This window comes from Temnothorax americanus, unplaced genomic scaffold (genome assembly GCF_048541705.1).
Source record: "Temnothorax americanus isolate GAGA-0224 unplaced genomic scaffold, ASM4854170v1 Scaffold67, whole genome shotgun sequence".
Classification (NCBI taxonomy): Eukaryota; Metazoa; Arthropoda; class Insecta; order Hymenoptera; family Formicidae; genus Temnothorax; species Temnothorax americanus.
This window is the reverse complement of record NW_027509789.1, coordinates 444679-471146: the sequence shown is the minus strand read 5'-3', so window position 1 is coordinate 471146 and position 26468 is coordinate 444679. Positions and strand designations below refer to the sequence as shown.

At 36.2% G+C, this 26468-nt stretch overlaps 2 protein-coding genes across 4 annotated transcripts in view; one reads left to right on the top strand and one right to left on the bottom strand.

Moving 5' to 3' along the window:
* LOC143905815 (cyclin-dependent kinase 4) overlaps window positions 1-13281 on the bottom strand; it is an 81474-nt gene extending 68193 nt beyond the window's left edge. Inside the window, exon 1 of the mRNA XM_077421418.1 lies at window positions 13229-13281. The gene's annotated coding sequence lies outside the window, so the exon portion shown is untranslated. The remainder of the gene's footprint in view (window positions 1-13228) is intronic.
* The window catches only part of LOC143905813 (uncharacterized), a 71221-nt gene continuing 50492 nt past the window's right edge, over window positions 5740-26468 (top strand). For 2 of the 3 annotated variants that reach the window (XM_077421414.1, XM_077421412.1), the window contains exon 1: window positions 5740-6295. The gene's annotated coding sequence lies outside the window, so the exon portion shown is untranslated. The remainder of the gene's footprint in view (window positions 6296-26468) is intronic. The other variant, XM_077421413.1, reaches the window with a different exon arrangement.

Genomic DNA, 26468 nt, shown 5'->3' with positions numbered 1-26468 from the left:
AAATATTAGTTCTTATTACATATTATATATAAACCTCATTTATATCAATTAGAATAATTAACGTGCATTAATTAAGATAACGGTAGAATTAGCATAGAGATTTCTCGAACAATAGTGGTCGGTGCTGGCTCGTATGTCAAGGAAATCCTCTCGGATTTTAACCTCCGCCTCTCTAATGTCAGAACTGGCTAAGCATTGCGATTTCCTGGGAAACCTTGGTCTCGTTCATCGCGAGCGATTAAATGGAACGTGATTTTTGTGAGGACAGAGTGACACATTAATACAATATAGCTTTAAAAGTAAAAAAAAAAAATACATGAAAAATATGTATAAACATTGTTGATCAGCAAAAAAACAAGTAGCACTTTTAATTTGGAGTAAATTAAGTTTTGATTTTTACTTTTTAGCGTAAAGTAATGAATTTTAATTAAAAAAAATATATATAGTAATATATACATATATAATTTTACGCATTTATTTATATAAAACATGTATTTATATAAAATATATTGTTTTATATATCGTAATACTCAAAAATGTATTTCATCCAACTTTTTATTTCTCTTTTCGCTTACCGCGAATATATACACGCATGAATTTTCTGCAGTTACCATTTTTTTGTACGTTGACGGGTGAATCATGTATAGTGGACATGCATTTATTAAACTGTGACATATCTGGTAAATTTCTGTCGGTGTTATCGATAATTCGGTGAGGGGCGTGTGATCGATTTTATTTATAGCGCATACAGTGTATATTACTCTCGCTCTTTTACGATTAACATGTCTTTCTAATATGCTATGTCACAATTATCAAAGATATGCAGAGAAGTTCGTTTAGATAATCTGCAAATAATTATTTCATGTGTTGCGTAAAATTGGCGTTATGTAATTTATATGTATAAACATTTTATATTTTGCTTATAAAGTCCACTCTTTAGATAATTTGTAATTTCTACCAGATTTTAATTTTATATTTATATAATTTTATATGTATGTATATTTATCGTTCTTCAAATGTTTTTAGAATATTATTTCAAATTCTGACACAAACTTTAGATCGTTGAAAATGGACTTGAAACTTTTCATTGATTTATTTCGTCAGGGCCGAATGCATCTGCAATGGTGATACGCGAACAATAATTAATTAAGTGAGTTGCGAAGCGCAGCGAGGTAGTTAATAATTCCACATAACTTGACGTGCAAGTTCGCATCGATATACCACCTGTGATTCGCGTTTACGCGATATCCCGGTATTTAAGCTTTAAGAATCCCCAGAGCATAGAAACGAAATACGTTTCGTCAGGCGAACACGCCTCGTCGGAGTTAAATCGAACTCGACTGGTCCAGCTTTCCAGCAATGTGAATTCTCTAACCCGAGTTATATAATCCCGGGAAATTGGATTTGCAAGTTTCATGGGGGATATACCCGCGCGAATGACGATCCAAAGTTTATTCGCAAAACATTATAGGCGTAAGAAGGATCGACACAATTGGTGCTTTACAAAAGTCTTTACAACGATACTCGAAAGACCTCAGAAAAATCCAAGAACATTCTGCTGATCCGCGAAATCGCGCTGTTATACATTTTGCGCTATCAAAATTTTTAGAGAAAGTCTTGATACCTATACGCGCTTATAAATCTTGTATTTGCGCGTTACAAGAGAAATATCTGTTTTATCAAAGAACCTTATTGTATAAAATTTGAAAACCATACTCTCTATTGTTGAATTCTGTTTCAAGAAAGTATAAATTAAAGAAGTAAAGAAGTATCTGTTTTACATCAAAAAATCTTATTTTGTAAATCTTTTAAATGTTGGAAACTACACTCTTTTTTGTCGAGTTGAAAGGAAGTAATTATAAAAAAGTGACATGAAAGATATAATTTACATTATGTAATGAACAGACATCTGTCATTGTCCACTTGATTAATTTGAAAAATCCCTTAAATGAACACCTGCGGCGTATAAACACTGACTCACATGAGTTATCGGTTGTGCCTACATAAATCAAGTAGCGAGATTGCATAATGAACTGACAATTCGCTCGTCGATGCTCGTCAAACTATTCGCTTCACGATTCATTTCGCGTGATGTATATTGTATAAGTTGAATTTGCGTACTTACGAATCAACAAGCGAACGAATTAGTCTTCTGTTTTTACTTTTTACCATGTAAATTAGCGGCTACTAATTCGAGCTATTCAGTTATTTTTTTGGACTTACTTTAGAAAAAAGAGATCAAACGAAACTCTTATTTCGCTCTGTTGCCTTATGATTGCAGCAATCTTTAAATAAAACTATACAAAAATGTAACTGAGACTGTAATCGGTCAAGTTACATTTTTCATGCTCACCGACGCCGCTTGCATTACAGCTGTCGGTTTAGTTCATAGAAAGTTAGCAAATAGAGCTCACGTAACCTTAGCTAAATACAACAACGAAACGTGAAGTATAACAAGCACTGTCATTGTCTTTAACATACGTAAATACTTTAACGTTTTTCTCTAGACGATGTTTTCAACTCTCACGAGTCCCTATAATGTATAGTTAACAGGATATTTGATGGGTTTGGAGCATCTTGCGTAACGAGTATAACGAGTATAACGAGAAATGTAGTCGCAAAATTGAATTTCATGCATGGGAAAAAGAACCATTAAACTTTTCGCCGACGCGTAATAACCGTAAGAGGAAAGTTTTAGTGTAATAATAATGATATTTAAAGGTTTAAGGTCGTTTGTAAATTTTTGCGTCGGTGTCATGCTTCTCACGTAATTTATGATGAGAAATTTTATGTTTAATGTTGCTTAAATATTAGAATTAGAGAGAATACTGGAAGAAAGAATAGATTATTGTAATCACATTAGTACACTGAGAAGAAAAGCAGTTGCTTCAATTAAAGTGCTATCACGGGGTGCCAAAAACATAAGTAGTTTATTAAATTGTATTATTATTAGACCCAATATCTGGATTATTAAACCAATAATTAAATTAAATTAAATTAAATTAAATTAAATTAAATTAAATTAAATTATTGGTTTAATAATCCGAATATTGGGTTTAATAATAATACAATTAAATAAACTACTTATGTTTTTGGCACCCCGTGATAGTACTTTAATTGAAGCAACAGCTTTTTTTTCTCAGTGTAGTGTAACATATTAATTTAATTTATTATTATATTTTAATAGTCGCGTAAAAATAATAGCAATAATAATTTAAAACGCAATAACAATCTAATTTCCGTAATACTAAATAAAATAATACAACAAATATATATACATGTACTTAAAATTGTAACAATAATAATAATAAGAGCAATATAGTAACAAATTTATTAAATAAATTAAAGAATTTTTGCGTAACGTTAAAAAAATGTCATATAATAAATATCAAAGACTATTTTATTAATAGATTGAAGCGCGATATAAAAAAATAAAACAGCACCCACAACCATCACCATAGTTGAGAACGTCAGGCAGACAAACGTGATTTTTCGGATTTGCAACTCGTAACCGGGAATTCATGCATTGTTGCAAATATGCGGCGGATTTTCACGTTTTATCACGCACACGTACGATAAAGAGTGTGTACATAACAGACGCGCGAAGGGAAAGTGCATTCTCTTGCCGTCACACATGAACATCAGCGATATGTGATTTACGCAAAAAATAAAAATCAACAATGGCCTTGCATATCACCGTCGCGTGAAACGTGTGGAATTCCGTGAAAAATCAAAAGCACAAACTGAGCAGCGATTCGTCGGTAAAGAGAAATTCAGAAAAACTCTCTCTCTTTATAAATTTGTAGATTTTATCTTCCGAATGTCGCGCGCTTAATAAAATAAAAATTTAAATTTAATAAATAAAAATTACGTCATTAGCTGGTCAATAAATTAATCATCTGAATTACACATTAATTAAATTTATCATTTTATGACACACATTATTCACTCTTTTCGTTTCTGCCAAGTTGCGTCAATTTGTCCGGAAAATTTAGAGCACGCTGACGTTTTTCCGCTGTCGTTTTGTAGTTTGCTCATATTTAATAATCATGTTCCCGATATACGAAACGAAAAATTTTTTATTAAAGTAATTTATTTAATGAGCAAGTTTAATGTAATTCATGACTTTTGTGCACGCGAAACAGTCATAAGAACGGTCATTGCCGTCCCGCTCGCGGTTTCCGGAGACATATACCTACGTGTCAATTTTCGAAGGCGAAGTTCGTAATGAGGGGACAAGCATAACGGTGCACGTCACGCCGACAGCTTTTGTATTTTTTTTCGCGGTATCTGCACGTGTATATGTATATCTACTACTCGCAGATAATTACCATCTGCGTCTGCGGAAAAATACTGTGTAATATATGAGCCTCCGTTTCGTCATGCCTCTTCGAAATTATGGGTAGCAACGATTCTTGTGTCAATTCTTGCGTTCTCCGAAAGAGAGAATCAATCAATAGAAAAAATATGCGAGCTACGAAACACTATTTGCGCAGCATCGATCATATTTTGTGGCAGTATTTTAACTGAAAATATTATACGTAGATGAAATATATTATTCTTGACAATACATACATACTGATGAGAACTGTTTCCATTTTTTTATGCGTTTTTGGTTACTTAATATGACCAAGAAAAATTATGATTAAATAGTGATAATATTATTGCTGTGTTTAAAAGCGTAAATTAATCGAAAATTCTGTTTGGTACGGAAATCTTTTGTTATCTTCGTACTCAAATGTAATCGGTCGTAATCGTTGGCACATTTGAAGGCAGTTATTCAGGAAAATCTACCAACGAACAATAGGTATTGCGCGGTATATGCGCGGCATTATCATCCTGGCGTGGATTTCCGCCTTTTACTATACCAGCACAGAGTTTCAGATTGGTATGCGCGAATACGTAATACGTGTACAACCAGTAACATCTTCCCTCCTCATCGATCTTGTCGTCTTCACATCTCCGCGGTAAGTCGTGAAAGAAGCATGGCTCCCGACCGCAATGTTCACCTGTCATCATCATTTACAAACTTGCAATAAAAAGAGATTGCAAGCGTGTAAATAAAAATTTCAGAAAAAGCTATAATACTCTTCGGTCGTTGCAAGCTTGTTTGAAAGTCTCTTACGAAAAATATTACGTTTTTATTCCTGCCTCTTGCCCTCGTTCAGCAAACAAACGTTAATGCTTTTGTATAATACGAGCACTGCGCCTATACACGGAGAGATTTTTTCGTTATATTTTACCGTTAAATTCAATGCAAATGTAGGACAACTTGGCAATCAAATATCGGTAACAATAGGAATTTTTGAAATATACAAAAGATATTTTACAAACGACGTAATACAAATTACTAAATACATTGGTAGTTTTTGAAAAATTTTTGAAATTTTACTATATATTTTAGTAAAATTAATCAAACACATATTTTATATTTTATCGTAATAGATATTAATATTTTTATTATGGTTATAGATATTAATCAGCTTGCATAGAACGCTAGTCGCACACAGGCTGCGCGACGAACGGGTTAAATACCACTCGCCATTGGAGGACGAGCGCATCATTTGCCGACCAAATCCCTCGATCGCCGGTGGTCACGATCGGTTCGATTTGGTTCCTCGGCGCCACGCGTTGAAGAACACCGATCGCGTTTTCGCCTTTTACCAGCGACGGCGCATGCGCGCGGCGCCGCTCGGCTCAAAGGCATCAAAGCGTACGTCGCCGCCTGCACCGTCGGCTCTCCGCGCGGACGGTCAGTTACGCGCCGAGCGTCGTCGTGGAAGGGTGACGTTTTCTTTCTTCTTCTTCTTCTTCTTCTTCCGTCGTTCGCGCTCACTTGGCGCCAAATCGGAGCAAAAGCGGAGCGTGTGTCTCACAAGTTGTACACCGCCCGGCTGACTCGACCCGGTCGATCGGCGCGGATGAGCGCGGAGTTGGCGTATATGCCGTATATACATATTAAAGCAAGTGCGAAAAGAGAACGCGTCGTCATGGGTACCATGTGTTGTGCCCCGCGGGTGTAGAGTGCTGATTTGCGCGCGGTCGGGCGAGGGGGATAAAAGAAAGGGGGCTGGAGAAGCGGAACGTGCCGTGGAGGGACCGAGGATACGGACTACGGAGTACCGCGTGGGCTAAACCACGACCCGCCGAGGCGAAGTTACATCGTGGAGGTGCACGAGGGAGATACGGAGCCGGAGGTACGGGAAAAGGTAGAGGCGCGCACGGAGAGACGATAATGCGGAGCCGTTGCTTCCGTCTTCAGCGACAGGACGACGTTCGGATCTGCTCGTAGTAAGTAAGTGAAATATACCACCAGAGATGCTCGCGAGGATAACAAACTACGTCGGATTTACGAAGGATATCGTACTCCAGACATAAGACATACAACAGTGTCGTCTGGGAGGGGTTGCTCGCCCTCCGAAACCGACTAGCGAGTTCCACTCGTGCTCTCGCGATGCGCAAATCGCCTTTAACAATTTGTAATAATTGGTCAGCACGACAGCTACTCTCTCTGACGCGGAAATTTAGTTATTAATTGTGAGAATATCATTTCATATTTAACGATGCTCTCGCGTCTTTTATCTTCTTTTATACTATGCATTTCTGACATCTGTTAAATTCACACAAAATGGACGATGATAATATTCTCCTGAAAGTTTAATCCTTTCAAGCACTCGCTTTCCTTTTAATTCAACAAACAATAAGCGAATGGAGATAATGCATATTAGAAAGTCGGCGGACACATTTATCACCCAGTAAGAAAATAATCGAAGTTCTGCTTTTTTTTTTTAAATCCTTTCTTCACGCAAATTTTCTGTATATCTTCTTTTAAATTAAATGAGAAATTATGTCAAAGGCAGCGCCGCGCGCCGTGTGTGTATGTGTCAGTTTTGTTATGATCAAATATGATATATTTGCCATGTGAACTCGGAGCGCTTGTGGACTACAAAAATTAAAAATATCAAATATAAACGTTTCACTGTTGTAAAAATACGCCGATCATGTATCGGCGAGTTTCATATTTTATAATAACAGCAGTAAACACTCTGCGCCCGTTGTAATAATACCGCTTACGGGAGTATCGAGTTTTGAAGCGAAAACTCTCTTAGTCCGAACGAAAGAAGATTATTACAAATATTACAAAAAGAGAATTATTGACGAATGAAAATATTAAACATATTGAAACGTATTAACGATATTATTGATTTAACTATACATAATTCTACGATATACGTAGATACACACACACACACACACACACACACACACACACACACACACACACACACACACACACACACACACACACACACACACTATTCAGAACTCAATGACATATAATATCTCAAAATGGGAGTCGCTCGAAAGTAATCAATCATTCACGCAACCTTTCGCATTCTTCTTATAATAGAAAAAGATATCAATCATCATCAGAAAGGAGATAATGCCAAATTTATTCTCTACTTAATTAATAAACTTTCCTAAAAAGTACAGAATCCACGATTAGGTATATTGATATTGCACCTCTTTGTAAAGTTCGTACCTTATTATCCAAAGTTAGACGAGACTGATCTTAGCTCGATCAACACCACTCCATATATTCGTGGATTACTTTGCATCTAGAAGGCAGTTGCAACTCTTTGTAACATTGGATAGTTATAACTGTTCGTATCGCTTAATTGACTGATCCAGTTTACCGCGAGTGCTATCGCGATCGTAATTCTCATCTTTAATCGAGCGCACGTTTCGTCTGCGTCGATCAAAACGATGATGTCGAGCGGCTGAGTGCTGCACCATCTCTCGTTGCCCCAATTTTCACGTAAGAACGGCTACGCGCCGGTTCCGTTGACGTTGCTTTAAAGGGTTAAAAATAAGGCGCAGTCGCTTGAGGCGATTGACCGTAAACTAAACGGCACCGTATATATATATATATATATATATATATATATATATATATATATATATATATAGGCAGCTCCATTACTTTTCGACCAAAGGTTGCGGGGGTGGGTCACCGATTTTGATGCCGATTTTTTCCTTGAAAGTACACTAGAAAAGAATATAATCCTGAAAATTTGACCCCGATTCCATCAAATCCGGCCACTGGAAAATTTTTTAAATTTTGAGAAAAATCGATTTTTCAGTAATTTTCAAAAATTTATATCTCTGCTTCTATATAACTTAGAGACTCGTTTGAGGCTGCATTCTTTTCTGTAAACCCTTTACTTTTAAGGAAAAAATTTGTCATTGGTTTACACTCAAGTCCGGCTTCACGGCGAGCTGCTAACTAAACCACTGTTTTAGAGAAATTTTGCCTATTTTTGAAATGCTGTCATATCTACAGTTTTCGAAGTAGAGGGTTGATCAGCAGCTGATATTTTTTGTTCAGGTATACTCTGAAGAAATCAACCCATTTTTTGCTTGATTGCTTTTATTTCGTTAAGTTATGGCCATCTAAAGCCGATCGATTTTCAAAAAATCGCCATTTTTAGATAGCCAGACCTTTTTTCTTTCAACTCGAAATCCTTTGAAATTTTTAGGGAATATACTTTATTATATCCTTAAACAACCCTGAAAATTTCAATTTTGGAATAGAAGTGGTTTCCGAGTTATGAAGTTTTTAAAATGTTAACTTTTCGATTTAATATGACATTTTTTGTGGTTTTATCATCAATTTTGTAAATTTAATGTAAATAATTGATATTTTTTGGAAAATATATTCGAAAATAAAGAGCAAAGCGCGCGGATTGTTTGAGAAAATTGAGGGAAAAAATTAATATTTTTTATTTTGATTTATTTGTTTAAAATTGTTCAAAGTTTACAGTACTAACGTTAATATTGTTATTTTTAATGTTATTGTTGTTATTTGAAAACTTGTATTTAACATATTATTAAAGGAAATAAACAAATATTTACTTTTTAAAAATTTTAAACAAATAAATCAAAATAAAAAATATTAATTTTTTCCCTCAATTTTCTCAAACAATCTGTTTTGCTCCTTATTTTCGAATATATTTTCCGAAAAATATCAATTATTTACATTAAATTTACAAAATTGATGATAAAACCACAAAAAATGTCATATTAAATCGAAAAGTTGACATTTTAAAAACTTTATAACTCGAAAACCACTTCTATTCCAAAATTGAAATTTTCAGGGTTGTTTAAAGATATAATGAAGTATATTCCCTGAAAATTTTAAAGAATTTCGAGTTGAAAGAAAAATGTCCTGGTTATCTGAAAATGGCGATTTTTCGAAAATCGACCAACTTTAGATGGCCATAACTTAACGAAATAAAAGCAATCAAGCAAAAAATGGGTAAATTTCTTCAGAGTATACCTGAACAAAAAATATCAGCTGCTGATCAACCCTCTACTTCAAAAACTGTAGATATGACATCATTTTAAAAATAGGCACAAAATTTCTCTAAAACAGTGGTTTAGTTAGCAGCTCGCCGTGAAACCGGACTTGAGTGTAAACCAATTACCAATTTTTTCCTTAAAAGTAGAGAGTTTACAGAAAAGAATGCCTCAAACGAGTCTCTAAGTTATATAGAAGCTAAGATATAAATTTTTGAAAATGACTGGAAAATCGACTTTTTCAAAATTCAAAAAATTTTCCAGCGGCCGGATTTGCTCGAATCGGGCTCAAATTTTCAGGATTATCTCCTTTTCGAGTGTACTTTCGAGGAAAAAATCGGCATCAAAATCGGTGACCCACCCCCGCAACCTTTGGTCGAAAAGTAATGGATCTGCCCATATATATTTATATATATATATATATATCCACCAAAGGAAATTCTTTCAAAGTATATGGACATGTCTTCTCAAATGTTGACCTCTTATTGTTAACAACCGCGACTCACCGGATAATAATACGCGACAGACGTCGTTTATATAACATCCCATTCGCGCAGAAGTCGAAAATGTTCGCGAATTAGTCGAGCGGAAACAACAGCGGGACAAACAGTTTGTTGTTACGTTACTGTGTTATTGAATTATTTACCGTTGGATAAATTAAATTGCAATTGTTGGAGAAATAGAACGATGTGTGGTCCTCTTTGTCGTTTAGCGATTTGTCGCATTTTCGATTAATTGGCTCTTTTTTCTTATTCGCCCGTCCGCGCCAATAATTTAAATTGTTCCATTTGTGTCGCGAAAGGAGTTCTGTTAATTGCGTCGTTATATGAATATGTAAAACACGATTTATTCGAATTACGACGTGAGAGCGATTTGTATCAGAGATCATTGATGTGTGTTAAAGTACAGCGACAACGTAACACAAGATGAGAAATGTGTTACGAGTTAATATCTGATTACATATTAAAACATTAGCATTAGAAAGGTGTTACTAATTCAACCATTTACTCGTTACATCATAATGATTCTTCTGATTATTTTCGAACGATTATTTCGAAGATTTATTACATGTTTTGAAGTCGCGCGTGAACAAAGAAAGAAGAAGAATGGAACTTTCTCCGCTCTGTGTGAATTTCAGGAACTTATGCGGACTCTACCGACAAATTCCTGAGATCTTAATTCGTTGAAAAAGTGAGATTTAAATATAAATTCCGATTACGGATTCGCAAACATCGCGAAATTATCGAGTTTCATCTGGTCGCAATCTTTCGCGATAATTTGATCAAACATCAGAATTTCTATTTCTGGATATATTAGTGTTGTAATGAAAAAACACAATATATCTTATTAATATTTAGAGGTGTTATAATATCTTTATAACTGTTACCTGCGCAGAAGATTTAAAAACTGGTTAATATAAATAGAATGCATAACGACGAAAGTGGTAAAACTATAGTTTAGAACAACATTCGATATAGACAAGGATATATTGATTTTGTGGTGCATTAGTCGTTAATTGGCCGAATCCGAAAACCGCGTAGTGGCAATGCGACATATTTATACAAAAGCACGTACGATAACTACGCGTCGGCGTTAATTATAAATAATTGCAGTTTGCGAGTGCGGTTAATTTGAATGCTTCCGTGCTGCAAGAACGAATCTATATCTCAAAATGTCGCTCATTGAAATGTGCGAGACATTGCGCGCGATTCTGCAAACTATGATAAAGGCTGTTTACTAGCCGCTCTCGAAGTGCGAGATGAAATCAATTTGATTTTCCTTTGTTAATATAGGGATTCGATTTGTCGGATAAATTCACGGGAATTTAATGCATCGTTTCACAGATATATAAGAATCTTCCATTGAAATTGCAGCGCGATTTCAATATAAAAACGGTTTTATTGAGGAAACTATTTTCATCGGAGAACAGAGATAATTGACTTCGCGCGTTTTTTAATTTATACCTCCAAATGAATGAATTTTCTTCTTTATCTTTGTTAAGATATAATTACGGCTTTAGAATGCGTAGTGATGCAGAATAGAATAGACGATAATTAGTTTTCTGAGGAAAGTTTACGATATTTTATTTATAATTTCATTAATTTTTCACTGCAACTCCGCGTCTTATAAAAGACCGCATATTCAAGAATCCTTAAAAGCTCGACGAATACTTATTAGAGTTGCATGTTGTATTATGTAATAATCCTTGACTCGTCGATAAATCAGCTAAAGAAATTTCCTTTGTGTACGCCATTACGCATCATTGCATCACTATTTCTCTCGTAATATTCGCCACGCCGTTTCTCGAAAAGGCGCAATTCTTTTCTTTCCAGCAGTATCACGTAAATCGACATAAATGCATTTCATTTGCATTCTGCTGATTTGATTTGGCATTTGAATAAAATAATTTGACGAATTAAATTTGTATAATGCTGTTATAATAAGCTAATTAAATTGAACATAAATTCATTACCTTTTAATCGGCAAGTTCGCGATTTCACAAACACCCATTTATTATTTATTCGTTTATTTCAACTCCTGCGTATTTGTATTAACGACTAGACTCAGATATAACGCAATTTATCAAGTTACAATGCAATATTCAGCTTGCATGAATATCGGGAAATATAAAGTTAAATGGAACCTCAACATTTATATACGTGTTATACGTTATCGCGCTTAATCATTTTGCTTTCGGTTTTAGCGTTGCATTTTGTCATCGCTGGAATATTTCACAGTGATGACACGCGAGCCTCACACGCATTCATTCTTCCGCATCTCATAAATAAAGTGGCGCACACGTGACCGCGAAGAGTTCCCATCGTGCAATTATGCCCATAACTTTTCCTCGCCGCGCTCGTTTATCACCCACGCTTTTCGCACGGGCGATTAGCGGGATGGGAAACGCTTAACACACGATTAACCTTCGGGCATCGATAACATGTTAAGTGATTCTCCGATTGCCCTCCGTTCTTTTTCGAATCACCAAATCACGCATCCATTCCTCTTTGGAACTCTAAGTGTGGAGAGACGCGCGCACAATCTTTACGAGCTCACAAATTCTAAACGACGCTAGAAAGCGTCGAAAACTCGGTCGAAAACGTCCAACTCACTTGCCTGTGTGTGTGTGTGTGTGTGTGTGTGTGTGTGTGTGTGTGTGTGTGTGTGTGTGTGTGTGTGTGTGTGTGGTGTGGTGTTCTTATTTTTCCTGGAACGAAGCATCCAAACTCCACAAACGAGAACGATTGCAGATCTAGCTCGCATCAGATAAATCGTTTCCACCGCGGTCGCAGCAGCACGCGCGTGCGCTATATCGTTACTCAAAACGATCAAAGCTTTGTAACGATTAATCAAATAATGAATTCCAACGTTGTGGAATTTACGGCATAATTTCATTTCATTATTCGATGATAAAACGCATCGCGCTGAAATTGCAAATTGCAATCCTGAAACGAGGATGAGATCTGTGTGCCATCAGGTAAAGGACGCACTCCAATAACACAATCGCATAAAATACGCAACGGTACATCGCGACAAACGCCGTTACTTTGACTATTAGTTCGAATTTACTCCAAGTAATTTTCCGTCCAACAGAATTTTTGTGGCGCGCATTATCGAGAGAGTATAAAGAAGCGTTCTGCGCGCCGAACCTGCAAGAATGACTCAGACGATTTCAGAGGAAGCTTGAGTCATGATTTATGAACAGTTCGAAGATTGCGCGATCGCGCTTGCCAGGTTTTCTCCTCGTTTTTTGTTTTGTTTTTAAGCGCTTCGCCTGTGCGGTCGTGCTGATTATCCGCTTTTAAAGCGTCGAGCTATCGACTAAACTCTGTTAAACATACATACAAAGCGCTTAGATAGTACTCACGATACATACGGAGCTCCCGGTCGATATACGGAACAAAAGAAAACACCTTGCAATCCAGCGCTCGTGCGATAATAATGAAGCGACGAAAAAATAATACGCGGTAACGTTGACTTTTCATTCTGTGAGTCACGACGACGCGACGGACGCGGGACGGCGCGGTGGCGTTGGAACGCGCATGCGCGAGACACAACGTGAACATGCAAAATTACGTTAACCGAGAGAATGCATCCGCGCTGCATGCTAAGCATTTCGTCGGGCAGATTTTTATCTCTTTTCTCTCTCGTTTTGCTATCGAGTAATCTCAGCAACTGCGAATTTCGGATTAACGCAATATGCGGGTCATTCCCGTTTTTCACGCTGCATGTCAATACTCGGAGTAAATTGTGTCTGAATCATGAAAGCCGTGACACTAATAACATTTAAATTGAATATTTAGGGAAGTTGCTATGCGTTTTAATTTCAAACAAGCTTTATATAAAATAGATAGTGAAATCTTTTATTTCAAAGCTAGTTTCGAAGCCTTCAATAAGATTTCCATTTAAAGATTAATGTTGCAGACATCTTCCGTGTGTTTTCATTAAGACGAACTCAGCTCCAAATTGGTCAAAGAAATCGTAGATGAGAGAAATCTAGGACACTACGTATAGTCTATCCGTATATAACCAAGCTTCGAAACACTGCTTATCAAATAATAGTGGAATATTACGGTCGTCTTTGGCGCAACAATTCTAATCCAAACTGCGATAGGGATTAGCCAACGCAATTATCTGCATTTTCAGACTGTTAATCAGGTTACAATCATAATCATAATATATCACGCGCGATCGTGCGTTTCTGCCATTTAAATTTACAATGAGCGCTGGTAGGAGAACCGAGGTTCTCAGCTACGACGCGGATCGAATGCCGATTAATTTGCATATGCGTCAATGCGAGAGAAACAATCTTTCCTTTTTCTCTCTCTCTCTCTCTCTCTCTCTCTCTCTCTCTCTCTCTCTCTCAATGAATTAGTGTTGCACTTAAATGCTCAAAGTTTTTTAGCACACAAAGACGAAATTGAAGAACTAATAATAGATGAGAAACCGATAGTGGTTTGTTTAACTGAAACTCGCGTAACAGAAGACATAAATAACTCTGAACTAATAATTAATAATTATAGTCACAGTAGAGTAAACTCGGAAAATAAATATACAGGAGGTATTCTTGTGTATTTTAGAAATGACTTGCAATTTAAAATTATTAACAACAAAAATTATTCTTCTAATACTTGGAACTTAACGTTTTCATTCCAATTACTGAATGAGATTATTATTTCAGTAGTGTATCACTCACCTAGTACGAGTGATGCACTTTTTATGGATATATTAAAAGAAATTATTGTTGATTTTGCTGAAAATAAACAATTTATTTTACTTGGTGATTTCAATATTGACATTAGTAAAAATAGTTACTATTCAAATAAGCTTCAATTAATAATGGGTGAATTAGGACTTAAGAACTATGTCCCAACGTTTACACGCGTTACAAATAATTCACAAACAATGATTGACTTAGCTTATTCAAACAAATCTCTCTCTCTCTCTCTCTCTCTCTCTCTCTCTCTCTCTCTCTCTAATGCGCAGCTTACTTTTTATCGGATTATTCTGCATGTCGAATAGCGAGGCACCTCGATGGGACGAATCCGAAATCTTACGGTATCCGAATGCGCGAGTGTGGTGCGCGCTCGTGTACCAGGACACACGCGAGATGTCCCGTTTTAATCTCAGTTGATAAATATCTCTCGCAGAGCGCGATATATATTTCGGCCGGCTCGGGAAGGATATTACGCAGTTGGAATTTCTGTCCGGATTTTTTTGCCCGTCGCTTTTATATCGAGCCGAATACACACAGGCGCGCGTTTTTTGCAAAGCAGTATGCGATGTCGATACTGTGACGTGAATTTATATTAAAAATGTTCTGCGTCGCGCGTTGGAAACTGCGAACTGAGAAACTCGGACATTTGAATATTGTGGAATGTTTCACGCGCTACGACACACCTCGAAATTTCGTTTCCCGGCGATGTAGGAACAATGTAAAATTTATCAAATGCTTTTGATTATTCATTTTTTGAATTTTTGTTCCTAATATTATTTAATAAAAAATAATTGAATGTGTGTGTGGATGCCTTTTTAAAATTAAATAATGATGCAAGATATATTTAAAGGTATGAGAATAACTTATTTTTTTAAATTCTACTTTATGAAATCCTTCCTTCACGTTAAGTTGTTTTGTAATCGATTTAAACTACTTATTCTTTGTTTGGAGAATAAGTAGATTCGTGCTCAAAAACTTCGAAAAATGTTTTCTTCTTTTTAAATTTTTTCATTATTCTCATACCCATGAAATTATGTATTTCTTTTAAACATTTTTTTTCTTTAAAAGAAGATTAGGGAAAGATTTAGACTTTTTAGAAGTAAATTGAAAGGCGGCCGCGTTCACGTTTACGATCGCAAGAATCTCATAAGTATCACATCGGTTGCTACTCGTGACGCTCAACAATCGGAACAATGAAACACCTTGTACACAAAGTCGTGGCAGACGACTCGTCAGTAAAAAGCAATGCGCGGAATGTACACCGCCGTCTTTCACGGAACCTTTTCTTTTACGTTGTGTTGAAGAACGAAGCGCAAGCATGCGATGTTATACTTCGCGGTGGGAAACGCAATTGCCGTGATCCCTTTTCCTTAGAAAAATAAATGTTATCTGGCACACCATCGGATTTATTAATAAACGCACGTCGCGATGTGGCTACAAAAATGTAACGTCGTACTCATCGTAAAGTATTTATACCTCGCGGTTTGTTGGTCTCATTATTTTCTTTTCTTTTCCATTAAGGCTATAGCATTTAGGCCAACAGCTTTTTACATCAATAATTACCGATTAATACGAGCAAAATTTGTGAGTTGAATATGTAGAACAAAACACGCCTCAAAAACATTTTTTATATTTTTATGCTTTTCATATTTTAAAGACATTTAATAATACTTGCTGTTACTAAAACACTTAACGATGCTTTAAATATTTTGATTTTGTAATTTTCTTGATTTTAAGATGGCTCTATAATCGCGAGCACTTTAATCGCCTCGAGTAGTTTATCCTGTACCGATATCGATCAATTTTTACGGCAACGTTTATATATAGAAGCTTTTTCTACAAATTAAGAAACTTTATCTAAACGTGTTTCCTTGTCGCCCTCGGCTTACACGGCTTCTCACGAGCTTCCACAGCCTATTTTCCTTCGCATATGCCTTCGCGTACGCATGCCTCCACGTCACGACGTGATACTCTCTTCACGAGCGCACGCAACGCGAGCACCATTATGATTTTTAATTCGTGTCCCCGTAGGACACCGATGCTAAGTAAGTGCCCCCGGGCCCTTAGCGCGCAACACGAAAACGCAATAATCTCTCACTGGCTGTGGGAGCCCGCCTGTAATTTATGCAAACAGAGTCACGAGAGAAAAACGACGTTCGTGGAAGACAATAATGATCGGTGATAGTAAATGATTAATGCATGAGTCTTCAGCTTTATGAATGCTTTTGTTGTTTTCAACATTTACCATTTTTAGGCTCGATATTAAAACGTTATTAAAATATAATATCCCTCATGTCGTAATCCCGTGTTTATACGTTAATATGTTTTTAATTACAAAATGCTTCCGACTGTTGTCAAAATCTGTCCACATTTAAAAAAATCCATGACACGTTGATATATATTCTACCCCTATTTCATATATAATTTTTTAAGATTTGGTTGATTAGATCCAGCTTTTTATTAATCATGCGAATACTTTTCAAGAAATCTGTGTGAAATGAGGGGGAGGGGAGAAGAGTAAAGATGGGAATGTGATCAAAACGATATCGTAATGATATATAGTATGGAAAAATTTATATTGCGCAATAACTTTTTACGAATCTGTTTGAAGCAAGGTTTTGATATCATTTAATACTATTACTCTTATAGTACTTTTAGAATAGAAAAAAAACAAATTTAAACAAGTGAAAAATATACTTCAAAATTTAATATCATCTTTTACTTAAAATTATTTTTTTTATTTATTCTCGAAACATTCGCGAGAGAACACCGTTCGCTTTTCTTCGTTTATCATACAAGTGGTATATTATTTTTACTTCTCTGTTATTTTAAACGCGCTCTTTCTCGATGTCATTGTTTGAGTAATGCCGGGCACAATGAGTCATTTCATTTTACGATCAGATGGGCTATTCCGTCGCATTGCCGACAGGGGATCGGAATTAATATCTATGACGATACATAGGTACATATATGCATAGTATGTGCCACAACACACACACACACACACACACACACACACACACACACACACACACACACACATATATATATATATATATAATCTACATACATCTATATATATATAATTCATACATACATATATATTATATATACACATATACATACACATACACACGTGTCTGATTGAGCTCAAAACCAATTTCGAACCAATCTAAGTTGCGGTCGTACGTAGTACTTGCGCTACGTAAGGGATATGGAGATGTAGCCTATTGTGGGGCACACAGTGCGCACCGACTTGATCACGTCCAGCAATGGAAACCTTGCAAATTGGAGCAACTTTCGCTATTACATATAGTGGTACGTCTTCGAATCACGGGATATGTTCCTCTTTCATATGTGGTTTCGGATAGTTTGGGCATCAGACTCTAAAGACGGATGAACCGTTGAAATTTGCGTTTTCATATAGAGGTAAGTAATTATATGACTTTGCCGATATCTTATCGAGCTAATTAAAACGGCTTAGTCATTGATTAGCACAACTTGCACATTGTTATATACATGCGACAAGCAATAATATTTTAGGAGAAGCGCAGATATATTTTGTTTTTTAAAATATTCTCTATATAAATATAATTATTGTTTAAAACATTTTTATAAAGTTTATATTAAATTATTGTAAGTATGAAAAATTTAGTGTTCTCGTTATGTCTGAGACTATATTTAAGATACGTGTTTGATTTTAACGTTTCATATACGTATTATCAAGCGTTATACAAACATTTTATGATACCAGTATATGAAATGTATAGACGGTCACGAACAACTGTGCAAAATATTCAAAGAAAAATTCTGCTTTCCATGCGATCCATGGACACACATGAATTATTAACAAGGGGAACACGAACGATCGCGAAGGCGCGTATTTCAATAAATAATTTTACGGTTGCTCTCTTTCGGGTGCTGAAACTTCGGAAAGTAAAGCTGGGAGTTTTTTATACATTTGATATCTAGCCTTGATGAGTCACATCGATGTCAATATAATATTCCAGCCGCCTGGCAATCAATGAAATATTTGAGTTAATATGTCACCAAACGTCGTAAAGAGTACGTCGCGTTGACACGCGATGCGACAATTGATTCATTCTCATGACAGTAAGTTCTACACGAAAATCTTTTAATATTTTATACACGGTACTTTTACCACGAACTATTTAACCCGCGTCACTTCTTGCATCAAGCATCTAATATCAATTATCGTGATAGAGACGCTGGTTCATCAAGTAGTACATCGATCAGGCAAGTTTGGGAGCGACGATATATAATGGATCAAACGCTTTTCGTGGACAGGCGAGATCATAAATAATTCCCATTGAAATGGAAGGCGAGGGTACGGTAGCGGTCTACGTCGTGAAATATCGACGGGAGAAATTCTGCCTGTTGAACGGAAGATGTTATAGACTCGAACCGCGCACCAACTTGAGCACTAATTCCGGGCGACTCGAGTTTTTCCGTTATTGTTCGTCTATAACATCAAAGCGTAGGAAGAGAGAAACGGAGGGAGAAAGATCGGTGGCTCGGAATTAGCTAATCCAGACGAGAAAATACGATCGAGTGCATGAATGATGCAGTGGTAAAGGAGAAGCGAGATTGGAGAGAAGTATACTCTTCAACGACGGAGTAGTAGATGAATCCAGATAAAGGTGGTTCGGATGGAGTTCGCAATCGTCGGGCAGACTACGAGATCGCGTAAATGTTACGGCACTCCGCTAATGGCACTCCGGTTACGCGTCACTTAACAGGCGTAATGAGCGTTTGCTTTCGTAATAAAATGATAACGGACCGACGAACGAAATTTGCATTTATAACGGGCTACGAAGAGCGATCGTTTTACAGCGGGGGTATATTAGCATAAACGTTATTTATTGCGACAAGGCGTCCTCGCGAGAGCGACGAAATGTGATCTCGTGTGTGCCGATCATTGATCTGTCCCTCTGAGGGCGTAAGACCCTAATGTGATTCATAAAAGATCCCATAAGTTATGATTGCAGAAGACATGAGAAGAACAACAACGCGCTTATTGTTATTTCAGCATACTGACGATTTATTTATCGCGCCGGTTTACTTATTTTATGTTTTATATATCAGTTTTATATATTTTATATTATATACATATTGTGTGTGTGTGTGTGTGTGTGTGTGTGTGTGTGTGTGTGTGTGCGTGTGCGTGTGCGTGTGCGTGTGCGTGTGCGTGTGCGTGTGCGTGTGCGTGTGCGTGTGCGTGTGCGTGTGCGTGTGCGTGTGCGTGTGCGTGTGCGTGTGGGTGTGCGTGTGCGTGTGCGTGTGCGTGTGCGTGTGCGTGTGCGTGTGCGTGTGCGTGTGCGTGTGCGTGTGCGTGTGCGTGTGCGTGTGCGTGTGCGTGTGCGTGTGCGTGTGAGTGTGTGTGTGTGTGTGCGTGTGCGTGTGCGTGTGCGTGTGCGTGTGCGTGTGCGTGTGCGTGTGCGTGTGCGTGTGCGTGTGCGTGTGCGTGTGCGTGCGTGCGTGCGTGCGTGCGTGCGTGCGTATGTGCGTGCGTGCGTGCGTGCGTGCGTGCGTGCGTGCGTGCGTGGGTGCGTGCGTGCGGGCGTGCGTGCGTGCGTGCGTGCGTGCGTGCGTGCGTGGTGCGTGCGTGTGTGTGTGTGTGTGTGTGTGTGTGTGTGTGTGTGTGTATGTATGTGTGTGTGCAATGTATATTTTTTAACGAAATTGATGGCATTTTACTTATTTCTCCATTTTTTTATCTAATTCATTCAATTTGCTAAAAAAATTGTTAGATCAATAGGTAGATAATTTCACGATATTTTCCAATTTATCTATTTTGTGTCGCTTATAATCTATCTCATGCAAATCGAGGGATATAATTGCATCCTTTTTATCTCAAATAATCTAGAATCGAATTGTAAGGCGTGTACGTTTCACGGTATGTGATATGCACAAGTCTATCTGTTTCAAATGCATACCAATGTATATATTCGTTCTCCGTAATATATCACGGTTTTTTTTACTATTCATGAGCAAGGTGTTAATCGATTTGCGCATACGTGTAAGTGATAAAATAGATCGCCCTTGCGTACCGAGGGAATGCAAGAAAGTCGCAACCTTTGGAATAAGTCAGCGCGCGATCGTCATTATGTTTCTCGTTTAATGATACGTATATATATGTATACGTGTATATCAGGCCTTGTGTTTTCTTCCATTTACACCGTCATCTCGGTAAATAGGCATCTGCGCCGAGCGAACAAAGAGTAACGAGTAGCCGCGACTTGTGTAATGGCATTAAATGTCAGGTCAAGTGACTGGCGAAGCCAGCGTAGTCTGTGTGCGAACCGTAGCCTCTCCGTATGCTTTATTTCCACCCGCGAATATAACATACCTACGAACGGCGCGGCGCGCCTACTCCCATTCTCCATGGGTGCACCCGCGACCGGCGCGTTCGAAATGTTCATCTAGCGGAGCTTTTTATTGCCCGCTACGCGGTCAAAGAGAATTTTGCATAACGCTTGCGTTGCGAAATATCCCGTGGGAGTCTTTGCGCCGTGATCACATTGCACTTACGTCTCTTTTCTCGTTTGCCCGTAATATGCGGAGATATTACGGAGATAAACAAAAATTTATATATAATTGAATCGATATTCCCCGAGGGGAATTTAAATGCGTTTAAAATAAGAATTAATTTAATCTGAAACAAATAAAATATTAATTATGAGCTTTTTCTTTTTTCTTTAGCTTCAATTGGAAAGCTATTATGGCTATATATAACATTAACAAGAATTACATTAACAATATGAAGATTAAAATTTATCTTCATATTGTTTGAAGTAGAATACTAATTATAATTGATATTTATAAGTAATATATAAATTTGTTTTATTATTTTTAATTTAAATAAAGTTGAATATTCATGCGGCGTATGAATTCTCCGAAACATGTTTAATTCGATTTACTATTATTTGGTATAGGTGTATTTTTGTGCACGAATATAAAGCGTAATGGATTTTTCTTTCTTACAAAAAGGATAATAAAAGGATCTTTGTGTAGTATTTTTTTGCCACGAGACGAACGACACTCGACCGAAAGGCTAAGTGAGATATCGGGAAAAAATGTGGGAGGCAAATTGTATTTTTAACAATAGTTTCTATATCGCAACACCTGTTCCATTATGTTCGTAATATCCTATGAACCTTTAACTTTTATGATTCATAGTTCAGTGAAGTATATAGATATTTCTGTTGTGTATAAAAATAATTCTGGGACGAGACAGTCTCCTTTAATTCATGGAAAATGTCGCATGTACGTATGTATTTATAATATATATGTACATATTTATGTATTTTTCATATTTACGTATTTAAAAATTGATATTATTAAAAAAGAATTTTTTAATTTAATTAAAATACGTTAAATACGATATAGCTGCTTGCAATGTAGGATGATTAGCAAGTAATATACACGATATTTTACATCGACATATTCTTCTCTTTTGTTGAAGAGATCGAATTTAAATGATTAAAGTATTGAAGAATTAAAAAATAAAGGTATCGAGGATCTCTCGTATGCATAATGGACATGTAGAGAGCGGAATTTCTTTATATCTTATGCAACGAGGTAGTGCTGTATTTTTGCCTGATATTCAAAAGAGGAATTTTCTATAGTGCAATTTCCACAGAAGATTGCATGAGAAATCAAATTGCGCATCTTCCTTCTTATATAAAATTCTTCTCTTTTACATCATGTAAAAGCGGAATAGTTTATCTCGTTATCATTATTGATTTGTGTTATACACAAAAGTCTATATTATGAAAAATATCTTTGATATGCATTTGACGTATATTTATGAACATATATACAGACATGTGCTCTTCTTCGTGCTATATCTTACTATTGATTTTGCTAAATCGCCGATATCGGGAATTTATTAATAAAAAAAGTTATGTGAAAAAGAAAAACAGAAAACGTGAGTTCTCTCGCATACGGCATTCACTATACGTATTCCACTTTGTGCCGGCGAGTTTATGTTATAATGTAATGCTATTTTGTTTGCGTTAATTAAATTTTCTCGTGTGCATATAATCGCATTTGCAAAGCAGCTCGAAACAAAGTTACGCGAGTTGTTTCTCGGATTTCCTCGTTTAAGGATGTCACTTTTAACTTAACGAAAAATTTTCTCTAATGGCAGAGCGATGAGATCGCGCAGAATGTCTTCAGAATTGTTTCTCGTCTCGTTAAGAGATTTCTGCATTTGACGCGTTCTTCATCACCGGTTAATTAAAAATGTCCTGTGTACAATTGCAGTTGCGCAACTAAAGTGGAGAAGGTGCGATTCTTCAATTTTCCTAAATGAGATTTTCTCCTCTTAATTTGCAATATTGATGAGTTGCACTGCCTTTGTTGCACTTGCTTTTGGAGAATGTTAACGATCCAACCTTCCTCGAAAATTGTGAAGCATATTTTATTTAAAGCTGAAATAAGCGTGTCCCTTCTTCGACGAGGAAAAGCAGCGAATATTCTTATTTGAAAACTTGTTTGTAAAAATAATCTTCAACATTTTCCTTGATATTGGATATTGGATAAAGTTATTTTTATATATAACATACTTATAATAATATTAATGTGTTTTATAAATAAAGAATATTTTTAATATAATTACCCTTAACAAAAATATCAGTTATTGTTACTTTATCATCTTTAATAATGCTGTTTTAATGGATAATTGACACTTGCTCGAGGAACATTTTGCTATAAAAAATTATAATGTTGACTAAATTATAATTATTTCTCTCTCTCTCTCTCTCTCTCTCTCTCTCATCCTCTCTTCTTCAATTTTTTTTACTGTTTCTCGAAAAAGTGGTTGGGAATATTCCTACGTGCCTCTTTTTTCTCTCGGGTTAATTGCGACATGTACCTACACGCGGGTTGTGTGACGGGGACCTTTTCTTCGTAGAAGCTTATTTCCGGCGACTTTCTTGAAACCTCTCGAACCTACACTGGATTTTATAGCTCTTTCAGATACACTTTCGCAGGAAAAAGCACAGTACACGACATACAGCTTATTGAAAAAATCCCCGATTACAACTTATTGAGAAGAAAGTAGCGACATTTTATTCCGCGAAATTGTTATACCACGTGATTCTGTATTGAATTCTTCTCAATGAATTTTTCCCTTTATGTAACTTTCATTTAATTTCATACATGGAAGTAACACACAATACAGGACAGTTATCCATTTACATTTTTACGATCGAATTACCATTCGATATTTTTAACCGGATAAATGTTGCTCTTAAGGGATACGTTAAAGGAAAAAAAGTAGCAAATGTTCCACTGGGGAAACGTTTACTTCTAACGTCGCCGATTTATTGAGGGGGTCTGAGTCATCTTGAAGATCGTTGCACCTACAACTTACACAACTGCTACATTGCACTTTACGAGATTTTGCTACTCGGGAGCGAACGTCAGAACTGCCATGATAAGATAAGCCAATGCCATAAATTGCTTTAAGTCACACGTTGCTGATTAGATTATTCGGCGAACTTCGCAAGGACTTTGTCGATCTTGATCGACGTATCTGATGGCAACCATTGCAAATGAAATAGCACGATTTTCTGGAGCTAACATGGAAAAAAGAGAATTTCAGCAACCTAATTCTCTATTGATGCCTATCTAATATGTGCGTGTACGACTCATATATAATTAATTTGTCAAGGTCTACTTGTTGAATTATTTAATTACATATTTCACCTGAGTGCCATAATTAAAATATCGGTTTCAAATGTTTGTCAACGTATACATAAAACTATAAAGCCTTTCCATGTCAAGTAATTTTATTTTTAATTCCGGAATTTCATTAAGTTTATGTACAGTGTGTATCGAAACAAAGCACGTGAGAAAATGGATGATTGGTATTACTCGGCGGACTTGTCCGTCCGTGTTCGATTTCCGAGCTGCGGTTCGATTTGAAAGCGACTCGCAGCAAGTCGCCGTGGCACACATTACGTGTTATGGCCGGTACGTGTTAAGGAGAAGCCGGAAGCGTCTATTTTCAATCGCACGTCAACCACGTCCGGCAATTCTCTATATTAGTACCGTACTATTCGAAAGATTCCGCCGTGATTTGTCACGTGAATATATGCGCGCGCGCGACGCATTAAATCAAGCACATTGAAGTGGACGGCTATCTCGCTCGCAGATTAACACAATAACGTCGCCAGATAATCCTCTTATTAGGGCGCCAATTTGGTACTCGCCGTCGCGAGGCGGTGGCTATATAGCTAAATCAAAAGTATTGAAATTAAACGGTGGTTCTACAATCGCGAAATAGCTCAGTGCCCGTAACACGTTAATGCAATTAACACAATTTTTTCTAAAAGCTTCAAATATTAAATATTATTATTTGCCATAAATTGCTATTAATTACTAATACATACGGTAATATGTTAAGTATCATGGACGAGTATTATCTAACCTTACAAGCATCGCTAGCATTAAAATTACAGTTAATTGTATAAACTTAATTTTTTAATTAAAAATAAAAATATGTGCCATAGAAAAATATTTTTCTATGCATATAAATTAATTTTTTTAACAAATTGTATTTTGATCACTTATTTCTAATGACATGTAATTTTATCAAATAATAATCATATTAGATTCTAAACATTTTGTTAGCAAACATTATTTATATGTAGAAGAGAAACGGAGGAGCGTATTTATTACAACTTTGTAGAAAAATTGTACGCAATTTATAATTTTTGAGAATTTTAAATGGTTTGTGCTATTGAAATTTGATAAGAGTACTTTTTATATTTTTGGTTTTATATATCGCAGCCTTAAATGTTCAATATATTATCAAGTCAAAAAAATATTATAAACGTGTTCATTTCTAAAAACTAGATCACACAAAAATAGTTTCCATTATATCCATATATTGGCTGTGTCTCACGTTTCGTAGAAAGAAATCACGATTGACAGCGTCGAGATCCCGTTACTAATTGCATCATCAGTACTGCCGTATTATTATTGCTTTTGTCATTATAATTGTTTGGCTTAATTTCAATGCGGAGACAGAAATGAGATCGCGTCGGAATATCGGTTTCGCCGAGACGTCGAAGCTCTACTGCCATTCGATATCTCGTGACGACGAAATGTTTTGCGGTTTATCGGAGTAAACCGGAGATGTACGCCATCGTTGCTATTATCGTTCCGTTTAAGGGACTTCCATTAACGTGATTGAAATAATTCTCTGCAGCATCGCTTTTTTCGTTTATCAATGTGAAAAAACACTCGTATTTACAGTAAGAATAATCTATTTCAGCTTTTTCATAAGTTTCCTTCAAACGCCACAATCAATCGCGATTTTTATCGATACGAAATGTTAAATCGAGGCGTCTTGATACAAGTGAGCATTGCAAAAGAAACGTTTAAATTTTTGTTTAACCGAGATATTTTTTAATAAAAATAAACATTGCAAAAGAAATGTTTAAGCGATGATCGAAAGGGTAAATAAAGGATTTATATTTTTAACGAGAAATAACATCGCAATAAGTATACATGTATTATGTGTTTACGTATATATTTTTGTTTAACCGAGGTATTTTGGTAAAAGTAAGCATTGCAAAAGAAATGTTTAAGCGATAATTGAAAAATTGAATAAAGGATTGATATTTTTAACGAGAAATAACAACAATATGTATATATATCATGTGTTTACGTATCAATATCATATTTTTGTTTAAACAAGGTCTTTTGGTAAAAGTGAGCATATAGAGTAGAAATAACGTTTAAACGATGAACGAAGTGTTTACGTTTTTAATCAGAAATAATATTGTAATATACGTACCATGTGTTTATGTATTCCCTTTGTTTGTCGCATGTGGAAAAATTGACATTAGTCTTT